Source organism: Lepidochelys olivacea, assembly GCF_965140295.1.
Source record: "Lepidochelys olivacea isolate rLepOli2 genome assembly, chromosome: 2".
Taxonomy (NCBI): Eukaryota; Metazoa; Chordata; order Testudines; family Cheloniidae; genus Lepidochelys; species Lepidochelys olivacea.
Genome location: NC_140412.1, coordinates 263183170 through 263200261, shown reverse-complemented (window position 1 = coordinate 263200261; position 17092 = coordinate 263183170). Strand labels below are relative to the sequence as shown.

General features: G+C 47.9%; 1 protein-coding gene across 5 annotated transcripts in view; it reads left to right on the top strand.

Moving 5' to 3' along the window:
- GJC2 (gap junction protein gamma 2) overlaps positions 1–17092 on the top strand; it is a 111144-nt gene that overhangs the window by 39368 nt on the left and 54684 nt on the right. The window contains exon 1 of one of the 5 annotated variants that reach the window (XM_084621473.1): positions 9435–9457. The exons of 3 other annotated variants lie outside the window; for them this stretch is intronic. The gene's annotated coding sequence lies outside the window, so the exon portion shown is untranslated. One more of the 5 variants, XM_084621470.1, reaches the window with a different exon arrangement.

Sequence of the window (17092 nt, the reverse complement as noted above, 5' to 3'; positions counted from 1 at the left end):
TTTTAAGTCCTTGGGACTTAAGCACAGGGGGTCTGGTGGACAGAGCACTGGCCTGGGATTCAGAGAAGCTGGGCTCTATTCCCAGTTCTACCACTGCCCTGATGGCTGACCCTGGGCAAGTCACTGCACTGTTCTGTGCCTCAGTTTCCCCATCTGTAAAATGGGGATAATGATACAACTCTCCTTTGTAAAGCACTTGGAGATCCCTGGGCAAACTGAGCTAGGTATTATTATTTATTATAAAAGTTAAGCATGCCCTTAAGTGTTTTGCTGAACTAGGGCCCGTAATTGTCCCTGGCAGAGAAGCCTAAATGGCTGCTTAAAGAAGCAGCTTGTTTTCCTCCTTGAATAACATGATTCATGTGGTGGCTGCTATGCACAGTTTCACCTCTTCCTGTACAAAGAACTGTTCCTTGTGGGTCCTGTGAGATAACAAAGTGCAGCTGTGACTGGACGGCTTGAAAGAAGCAGCCCCTGAAAACTGGCCGCTCCTGTGTTTGAAAGTGGTGGACAGATCCCTCCAATGTGGCCTTAAAGACAATGGGCCAGATGGACAGCTGGCGTAAATTGACATTGCTCCACTGACTTCCATGGCGCGATGCTGATTTACCCCAGGCAAGAAGCTGGCCCAGTCCGGGTGTGCCGTGTAACATCTTCCAGGTGCAGGGATGGGCCTAGCCCTCTGCACATCCCATTTCTGCTGGGAGTGTCGTGTGTTGGGGGTGTTGCCAGAGCTGGTATCCCAGAGCAGTGCGTGTGTGGAGGGGGGGCACCACAGAATGCAGTGACAGAGCTCAGTGGGAGAGGGGATTTCAGAGGCGCAGACGTTGGTGGGGGTGGGGAAAAGGTTTATTCAGGGGGGAAGAGAGTTGAGAGGGAAAGTGGATGAGATGGAGGGAAAATCCACTTGTGGCAGCTGGGCCTGGGGGACCCTGCAAGGAGGGCCTTTGAATCCTTCCATCAGACCCTTCCTCTCTCCCACACCATGGACGAAGCTGGAAATTCAGCTTCTAAACCCTGGGGATCCCTCCCCGTGTTCTGTGCAGACCTTGCGGCTCCCACCATGCAGAAGCTTTGTGCCTGACCGCCGGCTCCTTGGACCCTCCAGCTCTGCCACAGTGCAGTTATGGTGCCCCCCGCTCCAGCCTCCTCCGCCTCCCGCTGCGGGGGACCCACCACTGCCGCTGCTTTCAGTGGGCCCCATTTTGCCCACGGGGTGTCCGTGTCTGGAGCTCTGATTAGAGGTCGGGAGGTCCTGGAGCCTCAGGCCATCAGAACAGCCATTGGCAAGCGGACCTAGTGCTGAAAGGGTTGGGCAGGGTAACGTGTTAAAAGAGGCTCTCCCGTGGAAATGGTGAGATGCCGCAGGCCTTGTAAGCTAGTAACACAAAGCCCTCCCAGAAACCCCTGTGGATTTCATTCCCCCCAGCGAGATATTGTTAAGAATTCTGCACTTTCCAATCAATGTGGGATAGGGAATCGAAGTGCCCAGGTGAGTGTGATCGCTCACAAACTTGTCATCTCCCTCGCACTAGGGTAAGGCAGAGGAAACTCAGTCGAATTGAGCTGCTCTGAGGCAAAACCCAGGGGAGGTCAGAATCAGCCGCAGATCCTGGAGTTGGATCCACGAGTGGATGCCTTTCCCCATTCTGAGCCCCATTGAAAGCAATGGGCCAGATCCCCCGCTGGTGTATGAACTGGTGTAACTCTGTGGAGTTGCGCTGAGTTACACCACCTGCAGATCTGCCCCACTGACTTCACTGGGGCTCTGTCCAGACACCGGGGGTGACCCACATGCATCCAACGTGAGATCAGGACCAATGAATGTATTTAGGGCTTGATCTTGAGATGTGCTGAGCAGTCACAAGACCATGAGAACTCTGAATGGTGAGCAACTCTCAAAACCAGCCCCTTGGAATCCGCCCCATCTGTGCCTTTGGGTGCTAGGTTCATTTGCTCTCTGGAGAAGTGGTAAGCACGCACATATGCAAACATGCATATCATAAAGTAAAATAAGCCCATGCTACCCACAAGTGTCCAGTGTTATCTTCTCTAATGTGAGATGGTGGAAAAACTCAGCCCAAAGATGCCCAGGTTTATGGAGTGGTAACCATGAAGTTTCCTAAAGCTACAATGCTTTTTTTCTCTTCAGTCATGACATTTTTTTCCTTGTGGGACTCAGCTTACGCTTTGCATTTTTAAGCAGTAAGGAATGCACGTTAGAAACTGTCATCTGTAAAGAATCCAGAGATCATGCAATCTGTTACAGTAGGAGATACCACTTCCTAGCTTTCAGAGTAGCAGCCGTGTTAGTCTAGCTTGTTCCTCTAACCCTCATGGAAAAGACCTATAGAATTTAATAGAAAATAATACCTTTTTGCAAAAGGTTTCTTTTATTAATAAAGTTTTTATATAGCATTTTTCATCAGTAGATGTCAAAGCACTTTGCCTTGGAGTTAAGTATTGTTATTCCCATTTACAGATGAGGAAACTGAGGCACAGGGCAGTGATGTGACTTGCCCAAGTCACCCAGCAGGCTAGTGGCAGAGGCGGGAATACACCCCAGATCTGCTGAGTCCCAGTCCAGTGCTCTATCCACGAGATCACACTGCCTCCTTTTTAAAAAACATTGTATAGGATTCAAAGAAAATTCTATCCCAGCTATAGGATTCTTTAGGATGGCTCCCAAAATCTATAGAAGGAATCTTATTCTTTATTATATTTTTCATTCTCTATTCAGTTCTGGAGGAGTTTAGAGTTGATTCTATAGACCCTACTACATTTCTGTAGAATCCTATTGGTTACATGCCAATTAAAACTTCCTTTAAGGAAAGAAATCCTTTATTAGCAGACATTGTCTTTGGAAGGAACAATGTGACTTTTCAGTTATGTATTAGGGACCTGATCCAGGAGTTTAATGAGCTTTGGGTCAGATTCTAGTGACCTACATTTAAAGAAGTCGTGCGGTCCTGTTGTGCACAGAACAGGTATCATGTGCTTCTTTCCTTGTAATATGTGATCACTGCTAAACGGGGCACCATGTAAGGGAATGAATTGCTCAGGGAGACAAATTATGGGTTTTCAAAGCATTTAATTAATCTCTAGGTCACTGGTGCAAACCCAGCTTGCATTGGCAGTAATTGAAGTCTGTCTCCAGCCGAAGGGTGTTCATTGACTACTGTTCAATGAGATGATGGACCTCTATTCGGTTTCTGGCAGACGAATAGCTAGCTATCTTCTAAACCCTCTGGCTCCCCCGGGCTCCGTGCAGGTCTTAGAGATGAGAGCTCATGCACCTTATTACAGCAGGAAATACCACTTCCGTACTGGTCTCTTTAACCCTCATGGAAAAGACCGACAGAATTTAATAGAAAAAAATACCTTTTCCATAAGGTTTTTTTTTTGATTGTACTAGTTTTTTTACATAGCACTTTTCTTCAGTAGATCTCAGAGCACTTTGTAGTGGAGTTAAATTTTGTTATCCTCATTTATAGATGGGGAAACCGAGGCACAGGACGGTGACATGAAGAAAAGTAAAGTGGAAGTTGCAGATGCTTATAGGTGTGTATGTGGCCCCTATTAATGTAGTGTCTGAGCCTCTCGCAATCCTTGTGTAATGAGCACTTCCACAGCTAGCTTTAAGTGTCTCCCCTCCCATCCTGACGGAGCCTAGACTACCCTGATCCCGAGAGAGGATCCATGCAGGTCAGAGTTGAGACACTTTGGCAGGGCATCGGGGTGAAAATTACAGTGCTATCTCTGGTTCTGTACATGTTCTCGACGCCTCAGGGCCATCAGTCCAGCATCTCTCCCCGGTGCTATGAATTCACTTTGAGGAGAAAATGAGAGAAATCTAAATGTGGACCAAATGGTTGTCTTAGACACATGCCCCCAGGACAACTCTGGCCTGATGGGAGGTGTGTGCATATGTACATTAGGGCCAGAAGCTGGATTTGCATCGAGTCCAGCGATTGTAGTTGCCAGAAATGACTTCTTGGGTCCTCCAGACAGCCAGGCTTCCTGCCTCTTGCAGTGTATTTCCCTGGGTCATTTCCACATTTTTTGAACCGTAGTAATCTCTGCCGGTGTCTTAGCAATGAGAGCTCGTAGGTATTTCCATAGAGTGAATCTGGATTCTTTCCATGCATAGCCATTTCTCCTCCTCCTTTCACTACTCCCAGATAATCCAAGTGAGTAATCTACCTCCTTCCTAGCCATTATAACCTTGGAAGCACTGAGGCATTCTTTCTGGAGCACTTCGGTGATACACTGCTCCAGTCTTGTGTTAGCTTTTTGCTACGTCTTGAGAACAGGCAGCCAGCCCATTTCACTGCAGTCCACACTTTGCCCTGCAGATTGTGGCCATGGCAACTTGCCAGGAGCCTGAGGCCCGCATACCGTTTGCATGAAGTCTAGAGCCAGATGGCAGCTCTCCTCTTTAATGGGGAAGGGCTGCCCGTGGAGATCTCAGGTCCTATCTTACAATGCTCAGTCTTGAACCGAGCAGCTGGCAAAAGGAATATAGTGAGAGGTGTCTGCCTCACAGGTGTGGTAGCTGTTATTAGACGTTTGTCAAGCACTTTTGAAGATGAAGAAGGCAGTACTCTGGTGAAGTGAAGTGCTGTGATTGTGATGCTTGAAGGTTATAGTCTGAAGCTCAGCTGACATGGGCCTTGATTCAGCCCAGCACTTACATAAACAAATTCATAGATTTGCGGGACAGCAGGGACCGTTAGAACCTCTAGTCTGTCCTCCTGCATAACACAGGCCAGAGAGTTGGATCCAGTTACTCCTGTGTCGAGCCCAATAACTTGTGTTTCACCAAATTATATCTCCCAGCAAGGCATCCAGTCTCGATCTGAAGGCATCAAGAGATGGAGAAGCCACCACTTCCCTTGGTAGTCTGCTCAATGGTTAATCACCTGCACTGTAATCAAGTTTGTGCTTATTTAAGTGCCTGTTTGAGTCCCTCACTATTCAGGGCTTAAGCGCATGCTTATGAGCTGTGCTGAATAGAGATGGCCTTAAGCATGCGTTTAAAATTAAGTGCACACTTAAGTGCTTTGTGGAGCTGGGAGCGTGGTGGGGGGAAAACACAAACCTTTCCCAGAGTTGCTGCTGTGGTCTAAGTGGAGTCGAAATTGGCACCCACCGGTGAGGACGAGTAACTGAAATGCTGGGGTGGTGGTTAGGGAGGGAGTAGCGGGGCCTAGCAAGGGGCCACAGCAGAGTGAGTCAGTCCCGGGGAGCAGTACGGAAGAAGGCACGTGGGAGGAGATGAAGGGGTTGGTCACTGGCTCAGGCTGTGCACTGGGGCACTATGCAAACTACAGTTGCTCCTTCCATTCCAATGCAGGGCCCTGTCTGACCTGCCCCACATGGACAGCCCTCCCTGCAAGCTTCTGCATGCCACTGACACCCCTCTATTGCCAAGTGAATGCAATGGCCTCTAGGGTGCAAAGAAACCACCCAGCTGGCATGCCAGGAATACAAGTGAAGAGGGCATGGGGACTGGTCAGAGAAGACCACAGACTTTATAACAGCAGGCACTGGGGTGAGATATGCAAAGAGTCTTAACTCTTCTGGCAAACTCACAAAATCTCCTGCTAGCTGAACAAAATAGGGAGATGCAGGTTCTGCTCCGACCAGAGACGGATAGCAGGGGTGTGATTCGACTCTCCAGTGTCCATTCCGGGATGCAGAAATGGGCTCTTCACTCACTGTGGTCAAAACCACCCCAGAACCACCCCAGAGCCTAGAGCAGCGAGGAAATAAAATGACACCACTGCCCAAACAAAGGGAAGCAAAGGAGCCCTCCCTGAGATTCCTAGGTAGATGTGTGCTGTTCCAGAGTGCCAGAGCGAAGGCTTTATTCTCATTTAACCCCAAATTACCACTAGATGGGGCACTGTCCTCCCCTGAAAAGAGGAGCACGGTTAAAAAACTTCCCTTGTGCAAAGCTACTTCAGTAAATCCAATTTAATAGGGCTGGGGTGAGTCATGGAGGGAAAGGGGCATTTTAGGGAAAGGGGCATGGCAACTGTGCTTTATAATTCTGCAAGCCACCAAATTTACTTTTAGAAAATGCTTTCTTAGGTGGTTTTCAAAAAGATGGAAAACTGAGGGAATAGATAACCAACCAGTCTGTGTGTCTATTCTTAATTTGAGGAGAGGTGGACTACTGAATAATATATTCAAGGCCAGATGTTCAAAATAACTCTGCTCCCAAGAGCTCCCATGTAGGTACATATATTAGTGGGCAGATTTTCAAAAGCCTTTGACTCTCAGTTACCCATTAAGAGAATGCATCTGATTTTCAGCAACTAGCACTCAGCGTCTCTCCTTGTTCTTACACATGTAAATCTGGCCCTCAATGAATTTAGCTCCTTTTTTTCTGTTCATAAATTACCCTCGGGCAGGCTGTGATTTTCCTTACTTTCTTGCTCCTTTGGAATTTTTCAGCCCAGCATGCATCTCGCCGTACACGGTGATCTATTCCCTTTGACTGCTGGCTCTTCGCAGTGTGTAATTGACCACTGGTGTCAGCTGGTATTTTTTTCTCCAAGATTTGAAGACTGAAACTTTTACAAATGGGAGAAGGAAAAAGGGGAGATTTCCACGTGGGCTGCTGAGTGCTTCCAGTGCGAACCCTGAACCAAAAATATTACTTGCCATGGAAAACTCATAAAAGGGGGATAGCACATCCTTCCAAACTGAGGTCTTGGGGCCAGTTCCTCTGATGATGTGAGCAGCATAGCTCCATTAATGCCAATGGATCTCTGCCAGTTTGTACCAGCTGCAGATCTGGCCCATGGTTTTCATTTGAACAAATGTTTACAGATGCTTTTTTCAGTTGTCTCCGAATTCTGCTGTGGATCCTGACACAACAATTAAGGTCCTTGGGGAAGTCCTTGCTGCCAGAACCCCAAGTCTAAAAACCTAATTTGTTATATGTATCTTATATATAATATATATGAGAAATTAGATGAAGTTATATGCATTTTCACTGCACTCATTGACATAGTATCTAGGTACTAATATATATGATTAAACTTGTACGGTCAGGTTTTAATCTGTTGCTTGAGACAGTTAGAACTGAGCCCTGTGGCTGGTTATTGCTAGTTAGAACTGAGGAACTTTTACTTAAGGCCTGAGGGTAGATTTAAAAAAAAACTTTTGACTGTGTTAGTCTTAAAATTCATGTCAACTTTTGCTGAGTTCCGAGTTTTACAAGTGTCTACTTCAGATAAAGGGAGGGAAAAGCATCTTCTAAACAACCAGAGACAATAAAGACCTGATCCAATGCCCACTGAAGTCCAAAGAGTCTTTCCATTGACTTCAATTGGGCTTAGGTGTTTTTCCAAAGCTTCCCATCCGTGGGCTACCAGAAGAGTTTACATTTCAAAACACTGATGCCTGATCAAATTTGAATTTAAACAGACCCCTCTCAGACACACTTTTATTGTCATCTCTTTCCTGTCCAGGACAATGCTATTGCTTGTTGTTTTGCCCAGCTATTTCCTCAGCTTACTGCAGACAGCGCTAGTTAACCAAGTCCCCTGCACATGTTAAAGTTCCAATTTCCTTTCTGCTGCAACTGTTCTTTCCCCCCCACGAAGTGCTTACAAATTGCTGAAGTGAGCTCCCCAAGTTTTGAGGGTGTGGAGGATGTGTGGTCAATTTGCCGTAGTGCTCGGGCACTAATTTGTACGGGAGGTTTGTGACTCGTTTGTCTGGCTAATCTACGTGATTCCACTCATTGCCATAGCATCCACGGCCTTCAACCACGGAATTGTTTGTTTTCCAGTTATTACTATTTCTATTATAGTAGCGCCTAGAGGCCCCCACTGAAATCTGGGCCCCATTGTGCTAGGCGCTGTACAGACTGTCCCACCAGGGTTCTTCACCCTCCACCTGCTCTGTAGAGTTTCCAGTCTAAATACATAAGCCAGAAAAAAAATGGAGAATTGAGGCACAAAGAGATGAAGTGAGCTACCCAAGGTCAGACAGGAAGCCGGTGGCAGAACCAGAGCTTGAACCCAGCTCTCCTGAGTCCCTGTCCCATGCCTTAACCAGCCTTCTTGAACTCATGTATTTCTTAAATAGCATTGCACAGTAGGTCAGTGTAGCAATGAACCAGGTCACCCCCTGATAGCAAGAACCAGCCACAGGGCCAGAGAGGTTGGAAAAGTGCATGAGGTTCCCCTCATGGGAGCAAGGCCTTGTCAGCTCTGTGTAGCCTTATTACTAGCCCCCCCCCCCCCCTGCTCTAGTCCACAGGGCTCATGTACCCATCGTCAACATGACTTTCCAAGGGCTGTCTGCCACTGTCTGAGCCCTTCTGCATGTGATCTCTAGGAAGGCAATGTGCTCAGGTACATAGAATACCAAGCTATATACACCAGTTCCCAATTCTGCCACATCCTTTTTGTGTGAACTGAGCAAGTCACTTCACCTCTCAATCCCACAGCTTCCCCATCTGCATAGTGCGGGGTGACACAGTGTTTGCCCACATCTGTAGAGCGCTTTAAGATCCAGGGGAGAAAAACTCTATAGAGGGGATAAGCATCATTCCTTACAGCTGCCAGGTTGTAGCACTTTTCTAGGACATTGGTTAGAATCCAACGCAGGATGATAGTGATCCATCCAATGACGGATTTCTGGGTTGATGTGAAATGAGTCTGAGAGCTTCATTTCATTTCCTAATGGACAAGCATCACTGAAACCACTAGTACAGTTGAACCAATCAGCTCCTTTGTTGGCCAAGGATGGAATAGGCCTGGCGACACAACTCTCCTTTCCTCCGATGAAGCGGAGGACAGTGTGGGCAATCCAACATTGTTGTTGCTTGAGGGGTACCCGACCAGCAGATAAATGGTGGCTGTCATTTTCCAGGATGGTCATTCTAACTCCTAGTCCCCTGGAAAGAAAGTGAACCTCTTTATCCCTGAAATAATTATTATGGGCAGAGGAATTTCAGCTTTGTGTTGTCCCATGCTGTGATGTATCGTGCAAATTCACACAACCCATTATGTTGTCTGAACAGTGGCATTCAGGACACAGAGAGTGCTCCTCAGTTGTGAAATCTTACAGCTGTCTGTACTGAAGAAGCAAATCCACGGTGGATCTGATGGCAATGTCAGGGTTAAGGGCTTGTATTTAGAAGACAATGGGCACACACAGCGATTCACTTATCAGCAGTGTGCTGCTCGCTTGCTGTTCAAGAGAGTATCTTCTCTCCCCCTGATGTAACTATTTCTCCAAGGGCGTCTAGTGCTGAGAATAACGTGCAAGACGCACAAGGCTGGGAGACTGAGTTTCAATGAAGCATTGTTGCATTAAAACAAGGCGCTGCACCCTGATTGGCTACAGCTAGAGGTGCCTACAGTCGGACCACAACCCTCTGGCATAAAGCATTTTCTAAACAAAGGGGCAAAAGGGAGAGCCAAAGGCATGTGTAAGTGTGAGGCTGCAGCCCGGCTGAGCCACCCTCAACTAAATCAGGGGTTCTGAAATACGGATGGTGGGCGGAAGCGTGTGGATGCTGCACTAAACATAGGCTGCTGGATCATTGCTGCTCTGTCAGATCTGGGGAAAAGACGTTACTTAAAGGTTAGATGTGGTCTTGGTGACCAGACTGGTCTAACTGATTGAGGCAAATTCAAGAGAGGGACTGATTCATTGCCTGGTGCTGGAAGGTTTTGGGGTGCGGTGCAGAGACATATTTTAGATGTGCATCATTGAAATTGTCTCCACCAGACCCAGAGCAGAAGGACCTGGCTATGGAGTTTAAAGTTTCCATAAGTAACCAACTGATTCAAAGTGTAAACACAAGGAATTAGAGTGGGAGTTCAAGGCTGAGTTGGACTTTCCAGATGTGGTGGGAGCTGACTAAGGCTTTCTAAAACCTGCTGCTTGGAAGGCTGTCAAATGGGACCTACCGAAGGGAAACGGAAGGTTCTGCCTGGAACGATGTGCAGTGACTAACCCAAATGGTGAGCACTAACTAGGGGCTCTCCCCACACTCTCGTGTCCTCGCTCTTTAGTTTGCTGCTCTCGTGAACTCAACCACCTGAGATTTGCTGATGTGCTACTATGAGTTCTGAGACAGCTTCTCTGAAAAGCATCTGACATTTCTGGTGTGTACGCCTGTGTGTGTGTGTGTATATATTTAAGCATTTGTGAATGGAAGGGTTCTCCAGATGGTCAGCTCATGGCTAGAACTGAGCTGGAAAAGGCAGAGGGTTTTCTCTCGGAGCTGTTGGGTCCCAGACGTGTATGAACAGAATTTCAAACACTTTATGTATGGATGAATTAAATTAATGCTGCTTGGGCTGTGCATGTTCTGGGAGCGCTAAAATGACCAAAGATGTAAACATCACAACCCAAGGTGTTGGCTTGGAACAGGATTTAGATCAGTCTTTTTCTCCTCCTTTCTGTGGTCTCATGTCCTTAGCAGCTTAATTGCTGTCCTCAGTATTCCCATTTCTTAGCAATTCCCCTGTTCCAGAGAATGAAAACAGTGCAGATCAATATTCTATGACTTGTATCAAAATGTTTAATGTGTTTACATGAGAGTGTAAATAGTTTGTCTTAAATTCTAAACTTTCCCTTAAATCATGAATTTTAAAATAATTTAGCAGTGGTAGAATCCCCTGCATTAAGAGAGAGGATGGTCTAGTGGCCAGGGAACGGGGCTGAGATATTGAAGACCTCAGTTTAGTTCAGTTCCTGGCTCAGCCACACACTCCCTGGGTGACCTCACACAAATCACTGAATCTACGCCAGGCCTCACTTTTCCATCTTTAAAAATGAGAGAATGGCTCATTACCTAACAGGGACGTGGTGAAGATAAAACACACTAATGAGTGCGAGGTGTTCAGATACTACAGTGATAAATAGAAGTACCAACCTAGACAGCCCTTGAGACTGTTTTGGCCCAATTTTGGGAAGTGCAGATGGCCCTCAATGCCCATTGATGTCGGCCATTGCACTCAACATCCTGTAGGGTGAAGGCGTCTAGCTACAGGAGAGAGATAGTAGGAATAGCAGCAATGCACGTTGCCCCACCAGAGGGTCTCTACTCTGAGCTGGGCAACCACCGCCCAGGACACAATAGATACAGGCCTGTTCAGTCTAACTGGGGAGGGGGACATTGTCGCTGTAGTAGTATAAATGCCTGTCCATTTGTGGACTCCTGTCAGCCAAACTCATTTCAGGCACCGCACACGTAGACCCCTTGGTGTTAGAACCCTAGAAGTAGAACAACTGGGAAGCAGAGTAGAGCTCTGAAAGGACCCTGAGCCGTGATATGCCACCAACATTGTCACCAGGGGCTCCCTCAAATTTTTTTGGCTTAAGTCAGTGATGAGTACAGCGTTGCCTGGGTCAAATAGCCTTGTTTTCCCTCCTTCCCCCTAAAACTGAATCATTCCAGTTCTTTTCCTGCCAAAAAAACCCATCGGTTCCATGCTCTTCCCCACTCCCACGTCCATCATCCTTCCTCACTGGTACCTCTAGGCTTCTCCTCAGAACCGCCATTGAGATTCCCCTCTCGGCAGCTGTTTCTTGCAGCATTATCTGGGCAGGTGGGTTGTACTGAGATCTCTGCTAGCAGCAGTGACGGCAGGTGAGACAGCTCGCAGGCTCTGGTTGGACAGGTGAGGCGAGAGTGCTCTCTGGTGTTGGGCTGGGTGGCCAGCTGGGGAATGGCTCCTCTTTGGTTCTTTTGTTGGGCCGGTTTTGTTTTGAGTTTACAGGTCAGGTTCTGATCTAGGTTACACAGATATAAATTCAGAGTGAAATTGGTTGGGAATTTTTCGACAATTTTTTTTTTTTTGGGGTCAGAAAATGCTGATGCGTCAAAACCATAACTTTTCACGGGAAAGGGGCAGTCATGACAAAAATTTCACTTGGCAGGGTTCTCAGATCCAGGGGTAGAATTTACAGTCAAAACCAGAAAGAGACGACGAGACAGAAAAACCCCAGAATAGCTAGATTCCAAGGCTAGAAGAGACCACTGTGACCATGTAGTCTGATGTCCTGCATAACACAGGCTGTGGAATTTCCCTGAAATAATTCCTAGAGCAGCTCTTTTAGAAAAAGCCAATAAGCTGGCGGTTAGCTCACTTACCTGGGATATGGGAGATCCAGGAGCAAGTCCCTGTTTCAGAGGAAAGACATGACCTGGGTCTCTCTATGCCCTCCCCAGTGGGCTATGTTGCTTCTGGAAGGCAAGACTCAGAGAGATTGTTGTGAGGTCCCATTTATTAGTGTGCATTGAGTTCATTGTGATTCATAAGTGAAGGGTACTCAGGTATTACAATCCTGGTGAATGCCCCAATCACCAAGCGATGGGCTATTGTGGGTGAGCATCTCTCAGTCTTCCCTGTTGGAGCTGTTCCATTTTGTATAAATAATTTACATATCCATTGGGCTAGAGAGAAAGAGACTGACCCTCTAGCCTGAGGCTTTAGGCCATCCTGAGATGTGGGAGACACAGGGACTGGAACGTGTGTCTCCCACATCCCACGTGAGTGCTGTAACCACCAGGCTATTCTGGGATGGGTCTCTCTTTTCCTGGCTTTTTGTGACATTTTTTTGAAAGCTCTTGGTTTTTGTCCCAATGCAGAACGGGGAAAGTTTTGAAATCTCATGGGGCGGGAAAACCATTTCCCACCCAGCTCTCACCCAGAATCACTTTATTGCCAGCAATGGAGTGAGTCCAGGTTTATGCTGGTGTAGTGGAGAAGCTGACCCTCCGCTTTAAGGGGAGTTGGGTTTTACTGATCCACCTCTGAGCTGGTTTCGCTCTAGTTTGCAAAGGAGAAAATAGCCATTGCTGCTACATGCAGTAAGGTGGGGTTTTGGCTGGCGTGACTTCGTCTGAGTAATGCACTAGGGTGGAGACGGGCGCAACAGTTGAAGAGTCCACCCTCTCATGGCTCCCCAGAATGGGAGGCTTCCAAGGAACAGGCCAAAATAAATATTTTCAGCATAGGCAGGGATTGTCTGAAGGGGGTTGGAGGATGCAGGAATGTGCCTCTGCCGGCAGCCAGGAAGGTGACATAACCTTGTGTGGGACAAGACCCTGAACTCATTCATTGAAAGGAATTCAGGAGTCACTTTATTGTGTGCCAGCTTTGCAACAGGAGCAGGGAATCATTTTGCAAAACCAGACCCACCCGGGGATGCCTAATCTGTTTTGCACCCTAGAGAGTCTAGTGTTGCTTTGGACAGGAGTTCTTTCTTCCATGGTTTAATAGAGGTAGTTTGCACGGATGTCCAAGAAAGATTAGGGAGCTGACAATCCCCAGGTCTAGTGCAAAGGCAGATGATGCACGTTAAGCAATTGTAAATCGGAATTCTTTCCAAACGGAGCAGGGAGAGTGCAGTTAGGTGGTTCATAATCTGCCTTGGTTTTGTGGCTTCAGAGTCAGATGGGGCACCAGGGTGGTTCACCAGCAATCAAGCAGGTGTATGGGACATGCTGCCATCCAGACCTTGTTTAAGAGTTTGTGATGGGGCCTTTCGTGGCTGGGCAGCCTAGTGGCTAGATCGTTGGTCGGTCAGGCCAAAGGGGCCGGTAGGGAGACCTGGGCCCTCCCTCTCCACTGGGTCCCAGCGCAGGGCCCTGTGTAGTTCAACCCCTAAATAGAGGGGATGGGTCTCCTTCTGGCAGGGGCTGGGGTGGGGGTCAAGACCAGTTTCCCTGGGCTACTTCCTACATGTCTCATTAGTTTGGGGCATGGCCTCACTAGTCCAGTTGCCCCACAGTTGGGGCTTATCTGCAGACTCCCCTTGGCAGGGAAAGACTTATTTGCCTCAAGTGGCTGCACTGGCTGTCAGGTCGCTGATCCATCCCTTCAGGCACACAGAGAGCTCCTGCCTCCTTGCCAGTCAGCCCCCAACTGAGCCAGGCTCCCTTCTTTTCTTCCCCCTGCAGTCCTGGCATTGGCTGGAGGTATAGTGGGGCGGGGCTAGCTGAACCCATCGGTTTTCTTCAACCCCTGCTGTGCCAGGCGCCGGTTTCTCTGCTCCCTCACAGAGCTGTTGTAAAGAGCTGCATAAAGGAAGCCATTTGCAATGCACAATCACCAACTTTATTGGTCCAACAAAACCCATCAAGAATGCTTCATATTCTTTAGCACCCTCTACTAGCACACTTCCAATTAATTAACTAATGACATATGTGTAGACAGAGCACTCTCGTAACAGGCTGAGGTGGCTCTGGAGGTGAAACAGTGGTTCGTTCTCCATCCAATCCTTGGCCTCTCTACTGAGGTGAGACTCTTCATATCCCATCACCAATCCCCTGAGCCATCACCCCTCCTCCACCCCCCACTCCCTGTAATTTTTGGAATTCCAGTCTCAGCAAAATAATACTGGAAAGAAATAACAGACAATAATACTCATATGTCATCATAACTTCCCCAGGCATCGGCGACAATAAAGGGGTCAGTTCCCATGGGCTGGAGAAGGTTGCCCTCATTTCAATAGCTGGAACTAGGTGTAGTCAAACAAAGTGATTTAGTGTCTGAAATGCTCTAGGTTTTTCTCACTTGATGCATGGAAGGAGGGGCTGGCAGATGGAGGCAGGAAATGAAATCTGCATTCTCAAAGGCAATGACAATGGTGCTGTTCTACCGATCCTTCAATTTTCCATTAGGCTTTGGAAAATGTTTCTTGGAGATTGCGAATGGGCAATTAAACGAGGAGCAGAAAGTAACTGTGTTGGCCATGGGCGAAAACATGCTTTCAACTCCATTTTGAAAGGGGGTGTAGATGAAGTGATGGAATAAAGCGGAGCTGGAGGCCTTTCCAGATGGCAGGATCTGCAGATCAGAAAGTCCTTGCACCAGGCACGGTGACATCGTCTGGAGGGGAGCAGCGGGGATCTGAATTAGATGAGCAGAGTAGAGAACAAATGGGAGATTTGGCAAAGAACAAGGGCAATAACAATAATTCACTGTGAACTTGCTCCTGGTATGGTTGGAGAGCCAGTGTGGTATTTGGGGAAGGAGGTGACGTCTGGAGAGCTGAGTCTTGGAGAGGACCCAGGGAAGGGACCTGCAGTAACCAAGATGAGAAGCCTGAGGGTGTTAGCATGGGTGGAGCTGCGCGAGCGGTGTGCCACAGTGTTGGGAGGAGGAGAGTTCAAAGCGCGCAGGATAATGGTCAGTGGATGGAAAGTAAAACCAGATGGAAAATCTGTGTCAAAGACGGAGACAGGACAAAAGAAACAGCTGCATCCAAGGAGGCGTCTCCTGCCCGAGAGAAGAGAATTCACCAGGGGCGGGGGCTGGGCAGCATTTTTGTGCCAATATAGCTGGCCCAGAGGGGCTGCAGTGCAGAACTGAATGCCCACGGGGAGCACAGGTGGAAGGGCAAGGCTGGCCAGCATGAAAGTTCCTCACCCAAGAGAGGAGAAGGAAAAGGAGATGGGGGAGTTCGGGACTGAGGGTAGAGAAAAAGGAAGAGGATGGAGAAAATACACTGGTGGGAACTGGGAACAACTCCACAGACGTCATTGGTGAAAAACTGGTTTCAGCTACAAGAGGGGACAGGGTGCTCTAATGGACAGGGTGCTGGACTGGGGACTTGAAACCTGGCTTCTGTTCCCAACTTGACCACTGTTTCCGTTAGCACATCTCCTCACCTCGCTGTGCCTGTGTCTCCCCTCCCACCCCTGTGTCTTGTCTGTTTAGATCATAAGTTCATTTTGGGGTAAGGCCTGTCCTGTATCATGTGTGTGTACAGCTTTTAGCACAGGATGGCTCTGCTCTTTGTTGGGACCACTAATAAGAGTAGGCCCAGGCTGTGTGTGACCTCAGGCATGTCACTCAACATCTGTCCCTGTGGGTCCTCATCTATAAAATGGGGGTTTACCACCTCCGTGGGGATGCACTGTGGCTGAATTCATCAGTTTCTGTAAAGCCCTCTGCGATCCTGAGATGGAGGGGCAGTAGAAAGGCAGAGCATTGTTAACAACGGCAAATCTGTAAGGACCCCATTAAAATGTCAACATGAATCAGCGTCGGCGAGCAAAGACAACACGATACGCCAGGCCCGTTCGCCCTGCTCAACTCTTACTGCTCCCTCCACCCGTGGCAAACTGTGCTGAATGCTGCTCTGCCTCAGCTACCAAGAGAACTGGGTGGAGAGCTGAAGCCCTGGGCCTCATTCACACGGTTTGCCTTTAGGCGTAGCTGGTATTAGGGCCAAATAGGATGCTAAGCGGTTTTTTGGAGGTACGCTAAATAGAAAGGAAGGATGGCCCAAGAGCCCTAGCCTTGGACTTGGGAGACCTGGATTCAAGGGGAGATGCCCAGACAAAGGACATGAGAGCAACATCAGTTGCAAGTGGCATTCAGTAAAACTACCCTTACAGGGAGAGCAAAACTATGCCATGGGCAGGGGATAAACAATGGAGAGTCTCGGTATGGTACGCAGCATTACAACCAGGTGGGTTAGCTGTAGCTGCTTTAAAAAAAACAATGTTTATGGTTTAAGCACTGGGGTGTCAGAAAATCTGGATTCAGTCACTTCTCTGCCACAGACTTCCAGAGTGACCTTGGGCAAGTCACTTAGCCACTCTGTGCCTCAGTTTCCCATCTGTACAATGGGGACTGTAATACTCTATTCCTCCCACCTGTCTTCTGTCATGTCCAGGTAAATCATAAGTTCTTCGGGACGGGGACAGTCTCTCACTATTTGCCTGTACAGCGCCTAGCACGATAGGGCTGTGCTGTTGGTTGGAGTCTTTTGGTGCTACCTTAATATACAATAATATGTAATGTTATGGGAGCATTGCCTAGTAGTTAAAGTGCTAGCCTGCATTTCAGAAGACCTGGGCTCTATACCTGGTTCTATGCCTGACTTCCTGCCATACCTTTGGAAAATCACTTATATGCTCTGGATGAAATCCTGGCACCATTGATGTCAGTGGCCAAACTCCCATTGACTTCAGTGGGGTCATCCTTTGTCTTTGCTTCTTCATCTGTAAAATGGGAATAATATTACCTGACCCTTTATTAAGCATTTTGGGGCTTAATTCGTTCGTGTTTGAGCTCCTCACTTGGAAAGTGCTATA